The sequence below is a fragment of the Phascolarctos cinereus genome, unplaced genomic scaffold, assembly GCF_003287225.1.
Source record: "Phascolarctos cinereus isolate Bilbo 61053 unplaced genomic scaffold, phaCin_HiC Scaffold_1;HRSCAF=81, whole genome shotgun sequence".
Taxonomy (NCBI): domain Eukaryota; kingdom Metazoa; phylum Chordata; class Mammalia; order Diprotodontia; family Phascolarctidae; genus Phascolarctos; species Phascolarctos cinereus.
This window is the reverse complement of record NW_027555514.1, coordinates 85073244-85096814: the sequence shown is the minus strand read 5'-3', so window position 1 is coordinate 85096814 and position 23571 is coordinate 85073244. Positions and strand designations below refer to the sequence as shown.

At 39.1% G+C, this 23571-nt stretch overlaps 1 pseudogene; it reads right to left on the bottom strand.

Annotated features, from left to right (window-relative positions):
• Window positions 1-820: 820 nt before the first annotated feature.
• LOC144455835 (ragulator complex protein LAMTOR1-like) overlaps window positions 821-23571 on the bottom strand; it is a 77977-nt pseudogene continuing 55226 nt past the window's right edge.

The following is a 23571-nucleotide window of genomic DNA, read 5'->3' as shown; positions in this document are numbered from 1 at the left end:
CAAAAACCCCAGGGGACTTTGCCCTTTGAAGATTTGGGAGAACTTAGTTTAGGAAAACTACAAGCAAGCAGAGTAGGTAATCATGGCTGTCATTTATTGCTTTACATGCAATTTTATTCTATCCTCAAAACAATTCCCAGAGATAGCTGTTACTACTATACCCATTTTACATATGAAGAAACTCCGCCTTAGAGAGAAAGGTTGAGTGACTTGTCCAGTGTCAGATAGCTAGAAAGTTTCTGAGGCTGGATTTGAAATCAGGCCTTCCTGACCTATTGCCTACACTACAGTACCTCTGATGCAGGGCAACAAGCATTATAGCCCTAAGAAATGCAGTCAACCTGAATTTTTGAGAGTCATGCTCCTAGGATTTTGTTTGCACTGGATGGACAGATGTCTGTTATGTAACATGACAAACCAAAGCAAATGAAATTAGAATGTCAAGATGAAAGAACTGTGAGTGGGAGAAATAAAAACAACTGGTTCAGCTCCCCATCCCTCCTCATCAGCCTAGACCCCAACATGGAAAGGTGATTCAAAATCAAATCTCTTCCTCTGCTCTCTCCCCTTCCCAATGACTGAATGATATTCATGACAAAGTCCTTTTATTTCCATCCACCCCAGTGCCATTTCATCATTGACCCTCCACCACCCTTCATTCACCAAGAGCCACATGACACAGACTTCCTGGGGACTTAATTTATCATGTGTCATCATGAGCTGCCATTTTCCCCATACACACACACACACACACACACACACACACACACACACACACACCCCCCTCTGACCTTTAATGTTTACTCTTTCTCCTCTGTGTTTAGTAGTAAGTTGGGTTTCTGGACAAGCAGGAAGAAGGAAGAGGAACGAGAGAAGAGATCTCCAGAACTTGTCTTGATGGAACCCCAAACTGTATCACTAGCTGCTCTTTTGTTTCCTCCTGGATCTGAGAAAGTACACTGTAGGCATAAGAGAAGTCTTGGTGACCTCCTGTAAGTCTACACAGCAAGCATTTGATTAGTCTGAATGGTGAGTGATGGCAGTGGTGACCACTTCTTCCAGTAAGTCAAGCAACTGCTCAGGACAGTCAGACAAGCACCATATTATCCCACTGGGTCCATACACTTAATTTCTCATGTTGCTCCATGCCCTCAGAATCTGCCTCTAGCACCTCGAAGATATTAGCTGGCTGTCTTGGCAAAGGTAGAAGACAGAACAGGCTTCTTCTTGGTGGGCAGCAAGCAGGCCACAGCAGTTGGGTTTTTTTCTGTTAGACTTGATAGGGGGACTACTGGGGGCCAGAAGTGCTTCTGCTCCTCTCAATCCTGATCCTTCTGCTCACTGCTGTAGCAGCACCCCCTGGACAGGGCCAACTCTGGGCACTCAGGCAGAGGGGGATAATGTCCAACAGGAACTCTATTCTATCCCATGACCCTGGAGCAGGGCCCCACTCCCTCTGGCCATCTCTGCTAATGCTACCAGAGCCACAACTGGACTCAGGCTGATCTATTTCCCTCACAGGATGTAAAGCTGGGAAGGCCTTTAGAACACATCTAGTCCAAAGCCTTTCTTTTACAGATAAGACATTTGAGGCACAGAGAGTTAATGTTGTTTCTGTTATGTTCCACTGTCTTTTGATAGCTTTAAGGCTGAACCAATCGACTGACTAGAGAAATTGGATATTGCAACAGTTTAAAAAAATCACTTGAGAAAATGTTGATTCAGTGGTCTTTGCAAAGGAATGTGAGGGTGGTGGAGCATATCGGTCATAACAGTGCAGAGAGATTGTGATTCATCATCCCCAGAGCTGTCCTCGTGACTTTTAGTTTCATTAAACAAATTTTTACAATCATTATTGCATCATTTTGGTGCAGTTTGGTAGTGCCTAGTTCAGGGGTGCATGTGGCCCTCTAGGTCCTCAAGTGCAACCCTTTGACTAAATCCAAACTTCACAGAACAAATCTCCTTAACAAAAAGTATTTTAGTTTGTAGCCTTGAGGCTGCAGGTTCCCCATCCTGGCCTAGCTTATAAAAGTCTGTCTGGCATTGTTACAGACCCACGTGTTTCATTTTGTGTTCATCAAAGAAAGACAATCATAATAATACTAGTCAGCATTTATGTAGTGCTTTGTGTACAATTTCTTATTTACACTACACAACAACTCTCTGAAATGAGGTTGTATTATTCTTCCATTTTACAGATGAAAAATTGCTCAGAGAGATTATGACTTGCCCAAGGTCTAACAGCTAGTAAATATCAGGGTCAATTTTCATAGGGTCATAGATTTATGTCTGGAAATGACCTTAAAGTCCATCTAGCCTAATGTCCTCATTTTACAGATAAAGAAACACAGATTAAAAGACTTACCCAAAGATCTACAGGCTATGAGTGACAGAGACAGGATTTCAGCTTGTACCACAGTGCCTCTCAAACTCAGATCTTCCCATTGCCAAAGCCAATACTTTTGCCCCTACAACAGATTTTTTGGTCTCAGCACTTCTTTACACTTTTAAAAATTATTGATGACCCCCTTCCCATCAACAGCTTTTGTTTGTATGGGATATATGTGTATACATATTTATAATATAGAAAATACATATATATGGACATTTACCATATTGGAAATTTCAATCTTAGTATTATCATAAAAATAGTTTTAACCTCGAGGGCTTCGTGAAAAAGTCTGAGGCATTACTAAAAGTCCTAGACCCCAGACTTGGAGAGGTGCTACCCCACACCACATTGTCTCTCAAGGTTCTTAGAGCTTGAGGGGAGATATTCTATAAATACTGGAATTCATAGGGTAAAATGGACATTTTTCTTTGGCAACTATACATGAAAGAATCTACAAAGGTAACCTGGGAACAGCTTTCCTATTCAGCCTTTTAATATGTGTTTTGAGGTCAAACTGCTGGGTTTTTAAAAAAATAATTATGTTTTCATTTTTGAGTTAGTCCTTGAGCATTATTCAATTTACTGTTAATAAAAGATTATCAAAAGAGAATCTACATCTGAGCCTGGTCCTGAGTGGGGATTTAACTGCTCGGTTTCTGAATGAGATCTATACAAAAGCTATACCCTTAGGTATATGTGTACATATAGACAAACATAAATACATATGGACTTGGGTTTTGTTCAGCCTGGTGCTATCATCTAACTTTTTAAAAAAGCACCTGCATGAAAGAAAAAGCTTAGAGAATGGGTCAATAGCAATTGAAAATAATGTTGGCACAGGTGCTGAGGCAGCATCTTTGATCTTGGGGACCCTTTTTAAAAGTGTCAAGGAGAATGCATGTATTTAAGTCAAAGGGAAGGAACCCACAACTATTGTTTTCTAAAGTAAGAGAGGTTTACATGTAGGGGTGTGTATGTGAGAGTGTGTGAGTGAGAGAGAGAGAGAGAGAGAGAGAGAGAGAGAGAGAGAGAGAGAGTGTGTGTGTGTGTGTGTGTGTGTGTGTGTGTGTGTGTGTGTGTCTGTAATGCCAGTTTTGCACCATGGCCTGCTACTTCACAGGCTAACCACACAGAGGATGAAAGCTGTGTGTATTTTTAATTTAATTTTTTTTCAATTAACAAAAATTAGTTCTCTCTTCCTCTCACCTACCCAACCCCCTTTTTTTATTGGAAAAAGAAAAAAAATGCTAAGAAAAACAAAGCCCTCATAACAAAGATGCGTAGTCAAGCAAAAACAAAAAAATTCCCACATTGACCATGTCCATAAAATACATCTCATTCTGCAATTTCAGTCCATTACTTCTATCAGGAGTTTAATGCCAGGTTTCATCATGAATCCTGTGGAATTGATTGGTCATTGCATTGATTGGAGCTATGAAGTCTTTCAAAGTTTGCCTTTACTATGTTGTCTTCAATGTATAAACTGTATTATACAAATATATTGTATAAATTCTGTTGTATAACTTCTCTTCCCACCTCTACTTCACTGCTTTCGACATCAGTCCATACAAATCTTTCCAGGTTTCATTGAAACCACCCCTCATCATTTCTTACAACACAAGAATATTCCAATATACTCATCTTGCACAATCTATCCAGCCATTCTGCAGTTGATGGGCGCTCTTTTTAGATGGACTATGTTTGCATTGCTCAAAAGAAGTATTGCCCCATACAACTTCCATCTCCGACATTGTCACAACACCACAAGTTGGAACATGCTGGAGGCAGCTCATTCTGGCTCAAGGGAAACAACTTTTAAGTGTGAACATTTACATCTCTGAAATCAACAAACTGCATCAGGGTTTGATATAGTGTTTTGCTGATTCTCTAAACAAGAAAATGATGGAGAAAATCTCAATAATATAGATTAAATTTTAAAATGTATCTTGCTTCAGAGTTGGTTGTTAAACATTTACCAGTACCCCCCGACACAAAAACTGACATAAAAGCAAGAAAGAATCTTAGTCACTTTTTCTGAGTTATCCTAACATTTCCTGTCTCCCCCTACCACTTACCAAATGACCTCATGGTGACTTTACTATTCTATTCTGTTGTAGCTTCATAAGGCTATGTCCATAAAACTCTAAGACTTTCCAAAGATAATTTGAAGAAAAAATTGATGTTTTGTTGTATAACAAAATACTCATAGCAACACTCGTGCATAGAAAAAAAAACAACCATAAACTAGAAATAAAGCAGATGGCCATTGACTGGGAATGGTTAAACAAATTGAATATAAATTTAACAATCAAACTATTAAAAAATTAGAAATATCAGAAATTCAGAGAAGTGTGGAAAGACATATGAATTGATACAGAGGAAAGTAAGTGGAACCAGGGGGGGAAAGCTTACACAATTAAAACGAAGCAAGACTGAATCCTATTCAGTTATAATCCTATCTGTTATAATGATCAAGAAGTTTGACCCTGAAGAAAAGCTGAGGAAAATGCACCTTCATTCCTCCTTTGCAAAAGGGAGGGATTATGGGTGTGGGATATTGCATTCACTGTTAGACTTGGTTGATTATGTTGGTTGATTTTGCTGAACTGCTCTCTCTCTCTCTCTCTCTCTCTCTCTCTCTCTCTCTCTCTCTCTCTCTCTCTCTCTCTCTCCCTCTCTTTCCCTCCTCTCCCCCCTTTTTCTGGTACAGAAAATGGCTTTCTTTGTAGGAAATAAGGGAAGGGTGATATTAACACAAAAGAGTGCTTTGGTACTTATAACCATATCACCAAAGTTAAGCTTCAACCTTAACCAAAACCACCAATTCCCATGATTTCCTTCCTAGAAATAGAGCATTGAGTTAACATGCAGATAACTAACTAGGCATGACAAGGGGTCAGCAAATTACAGCTTTAGTTTGTGTCTCATACAAAAATAGAGGTGGGCTACATTTGCCCACCCATGGGGTAAATTACTGTTATATTTTCTAGCTTTGGCTTGTTCCTGAAATGAAATCTGGTTGATGCTGATTGTACTGGATGACAGGAAAAGACAAACACCCTGAGACCTCACATGGAATGCTCAGGAAATGATGGCAACTGACCTTATGCTAAGTATTGGCATCTATGGACACAATTAAGCTCATAAGAGTTAGAGGTGGAAAGGATCTTAGGGATCATTTAGTCCCTCCCCTTCATTTTACAGATGATGTAACTGAGGCCCAGTTGGGTAAAGCAAATGACCCAGAGTCACACTGGTAAGAGCCAATGTCTGGACCTAGGTTGCCTAATTCCAGGTCCAACACTGTATTTTAGGTGAGCAGTGTTTTATCTGTATTTGAGCATGCATAATAAGATCTAAAAATTAAAAAAAATAGTTTTCCTTATGCTTAAGGCTCATGATTCAATCCATGATGTATCTGTATCAGTGTAATAACAATTATTATAGTGGTAGTCATTATCTCTGAGATGGATGTAGTTGCAAAAAATTCCTCCTGGGCTTCTAGCTCACTCTGACTGAGCTCCCACAATCCCTCAAACTCACAAGGTTGCCTCCAAGGCTAGAAATGTCCATCTCAGAATTCCTATTCAGTGACCGATGCTCAGAGAAACATACACAAAGCAGAAGTCAGAGTTTTGAGAGTCTGTCTCAAGTTCACCTAGACAAGTAAATGTTCTAGCTCCCATGTGTGAGCAGCTGTCATAAAGTGGGGGTGGAAGTGGAGAGAGAAAGAGCACCCTTCCCCCTGCTTCCAAAGAGAATTGAAGAGAGAACCTCCCAGAGTCTCCATACACTCAGGAGACAGGAACAGAGAAAGAGAAGATGCATGGAAGATGCTTCCCCTTTTAAAGTCTACTGGGTGGTCAGTTCTTCCCGACTCTGTCCATTTCTCTTTTTAATGCTTCCTCTTCCCTCTGCTTCTGCACCAGTGACCAAGGGTTTTCTGGGTCAAGGGCTCATCAGAAATGGTCAGGTGAGCCCAGCTCAGCTCCACATACACTCCATGGGATATGCTCTAGTCAGAGCACATGATGGGGACGGGTTCTGTGATTACCCATTAGGAATAGTCCCTGCCCTCACAAAACTTATAATCTAATAGGAGAGTTAAAATGTGTACAAATGGCTTTAATAAAAATTAGAAATTGACCAAGTTCAAGCATACGGGTATCACTTCCAGTTAGAGAGATCAGGGGAATCTTCATGGAGAAAGACAGTCTCGAGCTGGGCTTTTGCAAGAGTGAAATGATTTCAGCAGGAGGGGAAAAGATTTCAAAGGATGGAAAGGTGGATGCAGCCATTGTAGGTAAAAGGGAGAGGATGAGCAAAGGCATAGAAATGGAAGATAAAAGGGAGGGAATGGATGATGATAAGTAGTCTATTTCTGCTGAAACACAGAGCATGTGAAAGAGAACCAGATTGTGGAAGCTAGCGAATGTTAGACTGAGGAGCATGAACTTTATTTGGTAGACAATGGGGAGCCTCTGAAGATCAGAAGAAAGGAGTTACATGAGCAGAATATTTTTTAAAAGATTATTTAAGCAGGGTATTTTGCCTGCTTCTTGACTTTGCCTAGACCTAATCCTACAGATGCTATATGAAAAAGATTCTTGGTCCTGTATATGACTCTTTAATAACACCTCTATATTAAGCCATGTTATTAGGAACAGTAACCTAAATTCAAAAGTCAATGATATTCTAGACCCTGGGCAACATTTACAATCTCCATTTAAACAGATGATTTGGTTCAAGCATGGGCCAACTCCATTGATAGAAATTACGCTATTTCTATCAAAGACACACCTGTGAACCAAATGTTTGGTTAGTACATATTACACTGCTTCACACAGTCTATTGGTCCAGCCAACCAGCCTCCTTGCTCTTCTTGCACACATCACTCTATCTCCCACCTTTGCACAGGCTGTCCTCCATTCTTGGAACATCCTCCCTTCTCACCAACACTTAGTTTTTTCCCAAGCTAAGCTCAAGCACTACCTTCTCCTTGAGGCCTTGTTTGGTACCTTCAATTGCTAGTGCACTCCACCTCTCAATTATTTTGAATTTTATTTATTATTTAATTTTATTGAAAATTATTCTAATATTATTTGAATATTTGTAAGTATATGTGTATACATGTGTGGTCTCTTGACAAAACTGTAAGCCCCTTGAGGTCAGGAACTGATTCATTTTTGTCTTTTTGTCTTCTCCCCTTCATTCTGAGCATAGTGCCTGATAGTAGGTTCTTAACAAATGCTACTGGCTGGTTGATTGATTTCCCTATCATCTGAATGTTTTGCCTGTACATCTATGCTTAGTATCAAAATCCTTCCAACTGTAAGTTTCAGTCAAATCAATCAGCTTCCATCTTTCAAAACACAGATTCCAGCTTCCATGATAGCCAATATTGGTTTAGAGATCTTGGGCAGAATGCTGCTATTTCCCTTAACCCCACACTGATCCCTTTCTACCTTTGGCCTCCCTTCCACTTTTTGAGGTGCTTAGCTTCTTCAACCCAACAGCCAATCTGTCACTTTCTGCCTTTCTCATCTAGGCAAAAAATCCTACCTCACTCAGTACTACCCCAATCCCTTGCACTTCTGTAAGAAAAAGACTATTGACCCTTGTGATGGCCCACAAATCCTGCAACCTCTGAAACCTATGTCTAAAGCTGACCTTGACCATAGTAGCCAGACCAGTTGGCCTATGGCCCAATTGAGAAAGCATGTCTAGACACAGCTCTGAATTCCATGGAATAGTCTATAATAATTGCTTTTGCAAGAACAGGAATACACCAAATGTCCCTGACCTCTGAGAACCCTGATGAATCCTGAGTCTTCCAGCCAAAATGTCTTTCTGGAGGTTCACCTATCCTGACTTCATTCCATTGTAGAACTAATCCCTCGTGGTCAGAAAGGGGGAGGGGAGGGGAGAGTTTTTACAAGGCCAAATTTCCCCTTAAAACAAAGTGGCTAAAAGCTACCATGGCTGAACACATTCTCTGAGGTGTCTTGTGAAAACATTCAGAAGCTTAGCAGAGTACTTAGTTTTTAAAAAGGTTTGTCTCCCCAGCCTATGTCTGCAATAAAAAAAGGGGGGTGGGAGCCTTCAGCATCTCAGGATTACACAAGCAACAATGAAAGGCAAAGCCTAAAAGCTGACCCTTCCTTCTCTCTTTAGAGCTCTGAGCTCCTGCCTGCTCAGGAAGCCATTTTAGACTTAGGTGCCAATTTTTACATAAGCCCTAAGCCTCCCATAAGCAAACAAAGGCTAAAGGAAAATTCAGAAAAGGCCTCCCAGAATCGGTGGCAAACACAAAGGGGGAGGGCTATCTGGTGAGAGGGGGTCTGAGAAGTGGAACCATCATGCTCCTTGTCTGCAAGACTCCTCTGTTCTTTTCAGACAGAAGGGAGAAATATGAAGCTTGCTTTTCCTCCCAATCCCTTGGGTCAACTTGGGAAAGATGGCTGTTAGAAGACCTCCCTTTCGGCATATTCATGCTAGAAGCTTGACATGAAAGTCCTCTTTAATGTCTTGAATGGGAAAAGCAAATTGAAGAAATGGCTCAAGATGCTTTGATGAGTGGTTGGGGAGCTGGAAGGAGGTGTCAACTGGGGGCTTTGACAGCTCCCCTACAGTACAGCAAATAAAAAATGAAACCTTGTGTAGTCAGGTGGCTTCCTCAAACTGGAGGGTTGTGGTTCATCACATGTGCCAATGGAGGGAAGATTGAAGTGCCAAGGAGAGACCTCCCCCTTTAAAAAATGCAGCAGTTCTCTGGCATATCAGGCAAGGCAATTGGTTAAGGTCTAAATGGTTAGCAGGCTTTATGGATTAGCTTGTTTCTTCTTGCAATTTACCCAGGAAAGAGGGGAAAATGCTTTTCATCGTTGGTGGGATTTAATATTTCCCTTCTGACATCTTTCTCAGTTACGTCTGTACTAGTAAATAAAGATAATAAGATCACTGATTTGGAGCTGAAAGGGGCTCTAAAGGTCATTTAGTCCAGCATCCTTATTTTACAAATGAGGATACTGAGGCACAGACCTGACAAGTGACTTGCCCACAGCCACAAAGAAAGAAATTGGCAAAAAATAAGTTGCAGAACCTAGATTTGAGCTCATATCCAGCATGGCATAGTGAGTACTGTGTTGGGCTTGGAGCCCAAAAGACTTGGGTTCAAATTCTGCCTCTCATATTTTTGCTAGCTTTATGACCCTTGGCAACAATAGTAACAATAGTGAACATTTATATAGCACTTACTAATGCGAGGCAATGTGCTAAGGGCTTTATAATTAATAACTTATTTGATCCTCATAACAACCTCGGGAGGTAGGTGATGTTATTATTTTTATTTTACAGTTTAGGAAACTGAAGCCGGCAAGTTATGTGACTTACCCAGGGTCATACAGCTCTGAAGTGTCTGAGCTCACATTTGAACTCAGGTCTTCCTGATTCCAGGTCCAACACTCTATGCACTATGGTGCCCCCTAGCTGCCCTAGTTGGACAAGTCACTCTCAATCTTAGCTTCCTCATCTATAAAATGAAGAGGCGAGACTAAATGATCCTTGTGATCCATTCCATCTCTTAATCAATGACCTATGATCTTGACTCCAAAGCTGACAATCTTTCCACTAAACCACACATCCTCTAAAAAATGCCAGAAGAGGAAATACCCCCAAGAGGTATGTCCCAACATCCATGTTCTGATTTCTCCACCAAACATATGTGCATGCATGCATACACACACACACACACACACACACACACACACACACACACACATACTTTCATATCAACAAGTATTTATTAAGCAACTAATATGTGCAAAGTCACTGTGCTGGGTACTAGGGATATGAAACCAACAATAAAAAAATAGTACCTGACCTCAAAGAGCTTATATTCTACCCAGGGATACAACATATGGATAGGTAAATACCAGGTGATATGAAGAGAGAAAGGACACCTATAGCCAAGGGGATTAGGACAGGTTTCCCATAGGACACAGAACCTAAGCCTTGAAGAAAACTAAGAGATGGAGGTGAGAAGAGTGTATATTCCAAGCATGGGATGTGGCAGAAGCAAGAGATGGAGTGTTAAATTCTAGGATCAATGAGTAGACCAGCAGTTTGAGTAAAATACAAAATACGTGACATGGAGTAATGTGAAATACTCTGAAAAAGTCAGCTGGAGGCAGAGTGTGAAGAGGTTTGAGGGCCAAGCAGAGGAGATTGTATTCCATCTGAGGGATGAATGCCAAAAGACAGCACCAAGATGGTGCTTGTCATAGGCCATCTTACAATTATGACCCATGATCCATAAAGATACAATTTCCCATGGAGAAATTTTCAGCCATTTCAATGGTACTCATTATTCCTCCCCAATAAGAGAGGGGGCTGCAGCACAACCTTAGGAATCCTGAAGTATTTTAATACCCTAAGCAGAAGAGGCTTTTCATAATAAAACTAAAAAGTCTCTGGGCCCAGATCTTATTCTGACTCTATCTGAAGGGGAACCCAGGAAAGATTAAAAGGGAAAGTTCAGTGTGCCACAGAAAAGTGCATTTATAGGATGCTTTTCAAAATGCATATCTATCCTGTGATCATGCCGAACATGGCCCTAGCAAATCCAAGATTATTCATTATTCACATTTGACAGATGAGGAAACTAAGGGACAGTGAATTGGTAGGACTTGCCCAAGCTGTGTTAGTGGCAGAACTCACATTGGAAGTCAGGTGTCCTTGATTCCATCAAATGTTATCACAGAACCTCACCATCAATCACATTTTAGAAAAAATATTCCATAGGTTTGAGAGAAAAGAACACCATAATGGAATTCAAGCCTCATGCTTCATGCCCCCTGCAAAGAATATTTGTATAATTAACCTTAATTTTTCACTCAAGTAATATTTAAGATAATCAAAGTAAAATGTTGACAATAATGTAAAGAGAAAATTTATTTGATCATGAAAAGGCAGATTTTTCTGTGGGATGGAGTATTTCCACCTCCACTAGATCAAGGGTTCCCTACCAGTAACTTGAGATCTACCAGGATGTCTCAAAGTTATAAGATCACAGATATAGAGCTGGAAAAAACCTTAAACATCATTCAGGCCATCCATTCCATTTTTACAGATGAGATAATTAAGGTCCAGATAATTCAAATAGTTTTCCAAAATTTCCATGGATAGTTAAGTGATAAAGCCATGCTTTGATGACAAACCCAGGACTCTTTTCACTATTCCATGCAGGGATCATTCACAAATAAATACTAGTAGAGTTAAGGCAAGGAACCCTCTTTATCTGAGGATTTCATAGAATCTCAGACTAGAATGTTAGGAGAATCTCTGGGACTAAGTTAACCTCTTATATTAAGTCATTGACGATTGCTCCAAGTTACCTCCAACCACAGTTTGCCAGAATTCCCAGGGATGCCTAGCACTTTCACTCACCACCCACCCACCTCCTAGCTCAAGGACTCCACTATCTGAACTGTCCAACCTGGTCTGAGGGCTTCCTGGATTTTTTTAAAGTATCTTCTTAAAATTTGGAACTATGCCCAATGGGCTATAAAACTGTGCATACCTTTTGACGCAGTAATACCGCTACTAGGTGTATATCCCAGAAATCAAAGAAAAAAGAAAAGGACCAATTTGAACAATATTTATAGAAGCTCTTTTTGTGGTGGCAAAGAATTGGAAGTTGAGGGAATATCCATCAATTGGGGAATAACTAAACAAGCTGTGGCATGTGATTGTGATAGAACATTGTTGTGCTACAAGAAATGATGAGCAGGATGGTCTCAGAAAAACCTGGAAGACTTACATGAACTGAGAACTGATGCAAAGTGAAATGAGCAGAGCCAGGAGATCATCATGTGCAGTAACAGCAATATTGTAGGATGATCAACTGTGAATGACTTGACTATTTTCAGGAATACAATGATCTAAAATAATTCTGAATGATTTATAATGAAAAATGCTATCTATCTCCAGAGAAAGAACTAATGAAATCTGAATGCAGATTGAAGCATACTTTTTTTACTTTATTTTTCTTGGGAGTTTCTTGTTAGTGTTTTCTTTCACATGACTAACATGGAAATATATTTTGCATGACTGCACATATATAACCTATATCAAATTGCTTGCCTTCTCAAGGAGGAGGGAAGTGCAGAAGGGAGAGAGAGAGAATTTGGAACTCAAATTTTTTTTCTAAAAAAATGAATATTAAACATTGTTTTTGCATGATTACATTGATTACAATTATATGATTGGAAAAAAAATATTTTTTTAAATTTAAAGATACATACACAGAAAATAAAGTATCTTCTCCCTGATTTTCTTCCTGATTAAATGTTTGACAACCCTGACATGAATTTATAGGGTAGCAATCATTGTTAAGGATTATAAGGAGACCAAGCCAATGCCCCCGAAGAAATCAAGGAGGAAAAGGGCTCAGATGAACCGGTAACTAAGGTGGCGCCCATTAGGGGAGAATGGCTGGATGAATTATGGTATATGACTGTAATAGTTACTATGCCCTAATAAAATTTTTAAAAGGATAGTTTCAAGGAAACCTGGGAAGACTTGTATGAACTGATGCAGAGCAAAGTGAGCAGGAGAACAATTTATACAAAAACAACAACATTGTAGCATAGTGGATTGAGTGCTAAGTCTAGAGCCAGAAAAATAATTCAATCCATACTAGCTGTGTGTGTGTGTGTGTGTGTGTGTGTGTGTGTGTGTTGTGTGTGAGACCCTGGGCAAATTACTTAACTTGTTTCAGTTTCCCCATCTGTAACATGGAGCCAATAATGACATCTACCTCCCAGGAGTGCTGTAAAGATATAATGAGACGATATTTGTACAGAGCTTTGCGAACTTTAAAATACCATGTAAATGTTTGCTTATTGTTATTGTTATTATTATTGTAACAAGTTTGAAAGCCTTAAAATTCTGATCAGTGTAATTACCAGCTATGTTTCCAGAGAAGCCATGATGAAATACGCTACCCACCTCTTGCTAAGGAAGTGATGTACTTAAGATGTAGAATGAAATATATTTTTTGATATGATCAATGTGGCAATTTGTTTTGCTACACTATGTATATTTGTTAGAAGGTCTATTTTTCTTTTCAGTAGGAGGGGAATTGGGAGGGAGAGAAAATAAGTGCTTATGAATTAAAAAAATGATTTTTTTAAAGTTTCTTTAAAATGAGGCCAGCAAAGGCAGACACAGTAGACATTAGAGAACAAAGAGCCAAAAATAATCATTCAACAAAGCTAGAAATTGTCAAGAAATGAAAATTCTATTTAATATTAAAATGATATCTTTTGAAAGTAAAGAATTTTTTGTGACATTTAAAATATTTTAAAATTAAATTTCCTCTACCCCAAATATGGCCTTCTCTAAGACTTTATCAGGGTATGGAAATGACATCACTCTCAGAGATGGAAATCAGACTGTATCAGGTCTAGAAGTAGAGAGGCTGGGTAAATTCAAGGAAGGACATGCCTGGAAAAGGGTTATTAATCTTTCACCAAGGACTAACCTAAGATCAGAACACCTTAAAGGAACGCTAATACATTGTTGGTGGAGCTGTGAATTGGTTCAGCCATTATGGAATGCAATTTGGAACTATGCATGTACATACTCTTTGACATATCTATACCTCTACTAGGCCTATACCCCAAAGAGATCGAAGTAAAAGTGAAAGGACCCACATATACAAAACTTTATTGTAGCAGCCAAAATATTGAAACTAATGGGGACATCCATTTATAAGGAAATGGTCAAACAAATTGTATTATAGTGTATGAATGTAATAGAATACTACTGTGCCATAAGAAATGACAAATTGGAAAGTTTCAGGGGAAGACCTTTATTAGCTGCTGATGCAGAGCTGTGTAAACAGAACTAGAAGAACAATTTTGACAATAACCACAACATTGTAGAGAAAAACAACTTTGAAAAGTCTTAGAACTGTGATTAATGCAACGATAAACTACATATCCACAGAACTAAAGATGAATTGTGACACATAACCTCCTGCCTGACAGATTATAAATTTAAAACCCAGAATGAGACGTGTATTTTTGGACATGGCCAATGTGGGAATTTGCTTTGCTCAACTACGTGGCTTTGTTACAAGGACTATTTTTTTAATTGTTCATTTGAGGAGGAAGCAGTGGGAGGCAGAGACAATAAAGGCTCATAAAAATAAATTTAAAAATAAAGTTGGAGGGGGGAAGATGAGGACATCATGAGCAGAAGGTTGGCCATTGGGTGATGGATATTTTAGGCCACAACAATTCATGATGACTGCCCACAAAGGTTTGAAGAGATCATATTCTACACTAATGGAGGGGCTACCCATGCCAATGGTATCAAGCATCCTCAAAGTAAAGTTTTATTTTTGTGTTCATAAGTAAAAAGACAGACAAAACCAAATGAATTTAAAATATTGGCTAGAGTATAGGATGGGAAAAAAGAGATGTGTGCATGTGTCTGTGTTTTTGTCAGCTGTCTCAAAGGCCAAACATACCACAGCCAGGCTCTTGGGCTCCAAACTCTCTTCCCTCTAATTCATCCTACATACTCCTGGCAAGGTAATATTTCCATAAATATTGTCTTCATCAAGTCACTCTCCTACTTAAAAATTTCCGATCACTCTTTTCTCCCTACCACACCAAATCCAAAATCTTCTGCCTGTGTTTCAAGACCCTGTGTAATTAGGCCCTACTTGACCTCTCCAACCTTATCTTCTCTTACTCCCTACCATGTACTCTTGCCAATTCTTGAGCTGGACTTCTGGCCCAAGCTGGTCCATCTAGTAAACTTGCCATGATACATCTCACCCCTATGACTTTCCTCATATTTTCCCAATATCCTAAAATCTCCTTTCTACATTTTGTCCTTCTACATCCTTATTATCCTTCAAGATCTTGTTCAATAACTTCTCCAATCTAAATTGACTTCCTCCTCCTCAGAAATTCTATAGCACATAGAGTCTACAACACACAATTGCTCACTTGATTATAATGTTCCCTGAGTTGTCCTTGAATTGTATCATGATTGTCTTTGCAATGAGATTGTCAGATCTCTGAGGGCAAGATTCATGCCTCTGATTTCTTCTGTATCTCCCCTGGGTCTTAGCACAATGTTGAGTAGGTAGTAGGGGCTCAGAGCTACTTGAATATTTATGGCTACAAGGTTCCTGCACTGTAGGCTTATGTTCTGGGCATCTAAGATTTGCATGCTGGTCTAACCTACTGTTCAGATCTTCTTTTCTTAGTTTTGCATGTTATGACCATGTGATCTTTTAGTCTACCACCTCTTACAGGACCAGTCAGAAAGTTTTCCTGGGGATCCTGCAGGTTCTTTCTTTTTCCATCTTTAAGAAGTCATTCAGTTAGTGGTTTATCAAGGTAGAGGAAAAAGGCTTACTCTAGGCTAAAATAAAATAAAATAAAATAAAATAAAATAAAATAAAATAAAATAAAATAAAATAAAACAAAATAAAATAAAATAAAACGAAACGAAACGACATGAAACGACATGAAACGACATGAAACGACATGAAACGACACGAAACGAAATGAAACGAAATGAAACGAAATGAAGTGAAATGAAATGAAATGAAATGAAATGAAATGAAATGAAATGAAATGAAATTATGGAGCAGACATTTAGAGGATTTTGCTTTTCCTTTCCTCTTTTCTGTATTTTCCTCCCCTTCACTAAGACTTCTCTCCTCAGATCCGTCATTCACACTAAAGTGTACATGACTGACAAATAGTTTAAAAGGTTTGTCTCCCAGAAAGATTTATATTTTAATAGGAATAAAATGTTATTGCCCTAAAAGTATGATTTCATACTGTTAGTAATAAGTGGGAGAGGTCTGTGTGTGTGTGTGTGTGTGTGTCTAGGGGAGAAGAAAGGATTCTCCAAAATCATACCACTATTGTAATAGCTGTGATGAATCAAAAAAGTGAAGTAGAGAACACCTTTGGTGAGAACTGGGTTAGCTTAATGCCTGCAGCCATTGGGGAACATGGCGGGTTGAGGATGGAGTGTGGCAATGTTACCTGCTGGTCGTTTGACACTAAACATTGCCCAATTGTTTGTGTCTGCTCAAACCACCATTGGTTTCAGACAGTGCCCCCTAGCAGATTGAGCAGCGGAAGCCAAATGGTGATGTTCTTGGCAGGAGCAAGGACCAGCTGTGCTCTCATCTCACTTTCAGGGAGGATGTTTTCAAATGTCTCCAATACAACCAAACCTTACAGACAGAACAGCCAGGGCACAGAGAGGAGAATGTGCTTCCAGATGCTCCTACAAGACAGGTTTGGCAGGGACTCCCGGTGGTGCTGTCCAAAGCAACCCAAGTACAACCCCACCTGCAAATCTTCTCACATCTTTTTGGTAAACCCCAAGGCCTGCCTGCCCTCTAGCATACCACCACAGTCTGGGAGATAGGATAAAAAGGGGGGAAATGAACTAACAACAAAGACCCAAGAGTCTGGCTGCTGGGTGAGAGAAGCAGCTGAAAACGAGCCAAGACTTCTGAGGAATGACTTGATCAAGAAATAACTGTTATACTGAGTCTCCTTTGTGCCCAGCATGGCTTTAGGCCCTGGGAAATGATTAGCCCTAAGTGTCAGGGAGACTTTTCCATCTGACTTACCAGCCCAAGACTATCACATGACTTGTCTCTCCCATTAAAATGGGAACCCCTTGGGAACAGGGGGTATCCGACTGTTCTATTGCATCCTTGATGCTTATCACAGGGCTTTAAACACAGTAAGTGTTTAATAAATACTTTATTCATTTGGGAATGGATGGGAAGAAGAAAGGAAATAGAAGACAGGGATATTCCTCCTGGGGCTTATTTTCTTATTAAGGATAGAAGACATAAGTAAAGGAAAAATAAATAATAATATAAAATACAAATATAAGAAGGACCTCACCACTACCACCAAAGCAGTCCATGGTAAGTTTTCAAATAAGTGGTGTGAGCAGTTCGGTGATATGACTTCCGAGGTACACTTGGCTGAAGGAAGCTAAGAAGCTTTTTCATAGTCAGTCAACAAACATTTATTAAGTGCTTGACACATATTAAACTCTGGGGATATAAAGAAAGACAATAGGAGGTGGTGCTTTGTTGCTGTTCAGTCATTTTTCAGTTGTGTCCAACTCTTTGTGACCCCATTCAGGGTTTTCTTGGCAAAGATACTGGAGCAGTTTGCCATTTCCTTCTCCAGCTCATTTTACAGATGAGGAAACTGAGGCAGACAAGGTTAAGTACTAGCCCAAGGTCACACAACAAGTAAGTATCTGAGGCCACACTGGAACTCAGGTCCTTCTGACTCCAGGGCTCATGCTCTACACTCTGTGCCACCTAGCTGCTCCTAAGTAATGCTTTAGCTGAGCCCTTATGTAGAATTTGGATATTGAAGGAAGGAGGGAGAGAGGGCATTGTAATCCGGGGGAATGTAATGAGTATATGTATGTATGTGTGTACATGTGTGTATACACACATATATACATACACATATCTATATATATGCACATACCTATATACACAAATATAGAAAGAATATGTGGAAAGTATATACATAAGTGTACATACATGTATGTGTATATACACATACCTACATATATATATATATATATATACATAGAATAAGAATAGAGAGAGAAAATAGTGTTTATCTGTATATATACATACACATATACATGCATATATACATATACATAGAGAGAATAAGAATAGAGAATATATAGAGAGAGAAAATGGTATTTATATGTATGTATCTATACACATACATACACACACATGCATATATACATACAGAGAATGAGAATACATAGAGTATATATAGAAAATAGTATATATATGTATAGAATAGAGATAAAGTATATATAGAAAACGTAGAGAAATATGAAAAACACCTTAGAGACCATTTAATCCAACAAATGACATCAGTCATTTTGTTAACAATAATGATGATGATGATGATGATGATGATGATGTCGAATGAAGCCTGAAGAATCTAACTAACTTTTTCAAGGTAACTAGTGGTAGAATACAGAAGACTACTAGGTCTAGACTTCAAGCCCAATGTTTTCATCTCCATACTGTTTTCTCCTTTACGATGCAGGCTCTTTAGGTTTAGGCCATGTCTGTTCTATCCATTGTATTCACCCTCCACATCCATCTAAGGATTCTGCACCTAGTTGCAGGTCTCCTAAATGACCCCTCTTGCCTGGCTGACTCTGACGACTTTGCTTACCAACATGGGACATCTGAGCCAGTCCTGTTCTTAGCTAGAACAAATTTTAGAGATACAATAGAACACACACACACACACCCCATATATACATATTCCCGCACCCCAAAATATCTACTCTATTTGTTTACCACAGTCCTTGAAATTCCAAGGTGAAAGATTACTCTTTTGGGGTAAAGGTTTTGAGACCCTGTTTAAACACAAAAGCTTTGTGAGGTGGGTAACACTCCAAGGAATCATGTATTCACTTAGACATATTCACAGCATCCTAGATCAGCAAGAGACCTTTAGTAATACTCTTCATTTTACGAATAAAGAAACTGAGGTCAGGAAAAGAGAAAAGACTTGTCCAAGGTCCCAGACTTTGTGTATAGTCAAGCTGGGATTAGAATGTAGGATTCCTAATTGTAGTCTTCCTATCAGCTCATGTTAATCACCTCCATTCCAATTGACCCATAGGGGAGAGGAGACAGAGGAAGCCACACGATGGGGATGCTTTGAAGTGGAGACATTCATCAGGGAGGGGCAGGCGTGCCCAGTCAAGCATCACAGATTTGTAGGTACAGATCTGTGGATCTAGAGGGGAACTAGATGAGCAATGGAAGAAAGGTAGGAACTAGGAGGGAATGAGAAGCATTCAAAGGGAGGTGAGCAGGCCCCAAAAGATGGAGCTCACAAACTCACCAACGTTTCCCCAACTTAACAGCACATTAGAGGAAGTGTGAGCAACTTAGTGAAAGAATTATTGCTCCTCTTTAAGGCCATGTCAGGTTCGCCCTTCTGTCTTTCTTTCTTGGATACAGGAAGCCCCTAATAAGATGCCTGGAGGAAGGAGATCCTAATTGACACTGACTAAAAGATTTGGGTCTTCCAGGGCAAACACATATAATGAAAACCATTTAAATCTCTGTTCAGCAACCAGGCTGAAAATTCATTCCAAATGTTCTGGTCTATGGAAGGGCTATGGACTTTTTCTGAAAACAGTTTCCGAATGACTTTCTAACCAAGGCAGGCTGGGAAACCTGCAGATTTCTAAGTGCTCGAAGGCTAGTAGAGCTGACTGCCCATTTGCTAACTAAGAATTATACATAAATTCATTTAAACCAATTATATTTAGTTGGAGGTCGTCTCTCTGTCTCTGCCTGTCTCTCTGTGTCTCTCTTTTTCTCTCTCTGTCTCTTCTTTTCTTTTTCTTTTTTCAATTTCTTAGTGATAAAGTAGAAACTTATCTCTTGCTTGTGGCCCCAGAACTTAGTACAGTGTCTGACATAGGGTGAGCATTTAATAGCTGTTTGCTGACTGACTGACTGGGCAATAGATAGGGAGGGAGGAGCCGCATGTTCTGCTACTTAACTCCCTCTATAAACTTAGACATGTCATTTCATCTTTCTGAGTCTTAGTCTCTTCCTCTACAGACAGAACTGGGGGTTTGAAGTAAGTCATTTCTAAGGTACTTTCCAACTCAAAATCTATGATCCTATGATAATATCATTGGGAGCCCCCTCTAGCATCACATCACTTTATAGGGTATTTTTCTTTCTCTTATTTGCTATATGGAAGAAAGGAGAGAGGAAAGCTAGGAACAGGGAAGCAGAAAGTTTTCTACATCTTTTCTTTTTTTCCCACTGGAAATGTGTCCTTTGGTATCTGAGAAAGATAGAAGGAAGTAGTCTAAGAAGGAGCCCAAAGCTGAGCTCAGGCGACTTTCAAATCCATATAATAAATAACAAAGATGTTCAATAATATTTACTAAATTTATTAAATATAAATATGTATTTTATAAAATAATAATAAATAAATAAACTAAGGTTTGCAAAATGCTTTGCACATAATTTCTCTTTTGAATCTCACAACAATCTTGGAATATAGGTGGTATTATTATGTCCATTTTACAGATGAGGGAATTGAGGCTTAGAGAGGTAAGTGATTCCTAGAAAGTCGCACAGCTAGTAAATATCTGAGGCATGATTTGAACTCATGATTTTCTGATTCCACATCCAGTGGTCTCTATACTATGCTATATTAAGATAGGTTAATAATAAATTATGGGGCAGCTAGGAGGCACAGTAGATAGAGTGCTGGGCCTGAGGTCAGGAAGACTCAACTTCCTGAATTCAAATCTGGCCTCAGACACTAGCTGTGTGACCCTGGGCAAGTCACTTAACCCCTACTGCCTAAAAATAAAAATAAAATAAAATAAAATAAAATAAAATAAAATAAAATAATTCTAGACATTACTTTATACCATGGCAGCTCCATTAAAGTTACAAACTTAAGAATAGAAGACTTCTCAAGCAGAAAGAGAAAACAAATCAAAGGTGCAACATGTGATGTTGGTTCAAAACAATACATATCATGTAGCTTCAAAGACTTCCAGGATAAGATAAAGATATTACCATTCTCCGACTCAGTGTTCTCATCTGTAGATGAGGATAATAATGCCTGTACAACTTACCTCATAGGGCTGTGGTAAGGATAAAAGAATAACATATGCGAAGTTGTAAAATGCTCTGTGAAACCAGAAAGTACTATGTGAATGTCAGTGACTACCACCACCACCACCATCATCACTACTACTACCACTACTGCTGCTGCTGCTATTACTACTACCTTTATAACTACTACTACTACTACTACTACTACTACTACTACTACTACTACTACTACTACTACTACTACTACTACTACTATTGGTATCATCACACAATTGCACCATTTGTGGGGCATGGGTAGGAAAGATTTGATCCATCTTGATTAAGTTTCACTCATTTCCACAGTCCAGCTGGGATATGAAAGGGAAAGTACCTATATCCAGGGAATTTCCAAGGAGTACAATGAGCAAAAAGACCAAGTCTCTCTCACCAAAGTACTGGCCTGTCTCAGATTCTTCTTCCAGATAAAGATCTGAACTTTGGGGGGCTTGTCTGAACCCAACCTGAACTTGAGATTCCTATGTCTCTGATCTAGTCTTATCTAAATGTCCATCATTTTGTGAGCATGAACAAGAGTAAAGCAGATATTCCCAGGCATTGGGATGAAACTATGCTATTGTCTTACAAATTCTTTTGAAAATGACAGAGATGGTAGATGCTTGGTTAGTTCAGCCATATGCATAAAGTCAGGGTTTGTGGGTTCAATTAGTGTGTGGCCCAGATATCTCCTCTCTCTTCTGTAACCCTAAGCAGCTACCTTACAAAGAATGTGTACACTGTGAAAGAGTGTGTATGAGTCATCACAAATCTAGCTTCTGAACTTGAAAAATAAGTCCAAACATGTGATGAACGTACTATGGTGGGTTAGCCAGGTTGGTTTGGGTCATCTTTGATAAAGGACAGCTCGTATGAATTTCAGGATATGTAAAAGGCTATAAAATGCTCTGAGCAAATTAAAGTTTGTAAAGAATCTAAAAATGATGTGATTCTTAGGATCCTCTGCCCCATTGTCCACACCCTATCACCATTATTCCAGAGGTAGAAGGACATTCAGGATGAAGAGCCATCTGGTATGCTTTTCTTGTTTCATGAGTTTTCATGGCCAAAGATTTCATGAAACAAGTGGCCACGATGCTGGTAATAACCTCCACATTTGGTGAGGTTGATTCTCAAAAAGCCAGCTTAGTCTGATGTTTAAACTGTACTTGAAGCCTTTCCAGAATGGTGGAATCTTCCAGAGCTTGTGATCTATTAGGATAGAGTTCTGGAAGCCAAAGTCATCTCCAAATTCCCAGCAGGTGAGTTAGACCCTCTATAGAAAACATGTGGAGAATAGATGAACTCTGAGTGCAGAATGAAGCATGTTTTTTTTTTCACTTCATTTTCTTGCTTTTTTGTTACATGGTTCATATGTAAATATGTTTTTCATGACTTCAAATGTCTAGTGGTACCATATTGCTTTCCTTATCAATGGGTGAGGGAGGGATTGAAGGAAGGGAGAGAACATGGAACTCAACATTTTTAAAAATGAATGTTTAAAGATACTTATAGCCCCAGTCTTGCACATAGTAGACAATTAATAAAATAAATAAATCTGTTGATTGACATATTTTAAAAAAAATAAAATTTGTGTGAAAACATAAACAAGAGCTATATAAGATGAACCCACGAACCGTGATCTGTACCATTGGATGGAATATCTACATTAATGAGATCAGAGATCCATAGTCCTCGAGTTAAACTAGCATTTATATGGAGCAGAGGATAGAGAGCTGTGCCAAGAGTCAGGAAGACTTGAGTTCAAATCCAGCTTCAGACACTCTGGGAATGTCTGCCTTAGTTTCCTCAACTGTAAAGTGTGGATAGTGATAACAACTACTTCCCAGGATTGTTTTGAGGATCAAATGAGTTCTTATTTATAAAACACTTAGCACAGTGCCTGGCACACAGAAAGTGCAAAATCAATGCTTGTTTTCTCTCTTCCTACACATTCTAAAAAGTCACCATTGAGAACAATGTAATTTAAACATAGCTATCATGTTATCAAATATTCTTAGAAAAGATATTCCTCTCTGATTTTGTCTCTGTCTCTCTGTGTCTCTCTCTCTGTCTCTCTGTGTCTCTGTGTCTCTCTGTCTCTTTCTCTCTCTGTCTCTTTCTCTCTCTCTCTCTCTCTCTCTCTCTCTCTCTCTCTCTCTCTCTCTCTCTCTCTCTCTCTCTCTCTTTTTCTCTCTCTCTCTCACTTTCTCCCCCTCACCCTGTCTCTCTCAATATATCTCATATATTGGAAGGAAATCATGAAACCATGGGATAAATTCCATTTTTCCTGTTCTTTTTTGTGTCATTCTAGGAAAAGTAGAATTCAACATATAAAGACCAAGGAGCTATTCTCATTTTGAGGGATGCATTTGTTTTTCCTTATCTGTGTATGTGTTGTTTCTGCTCAATAGACTATAAG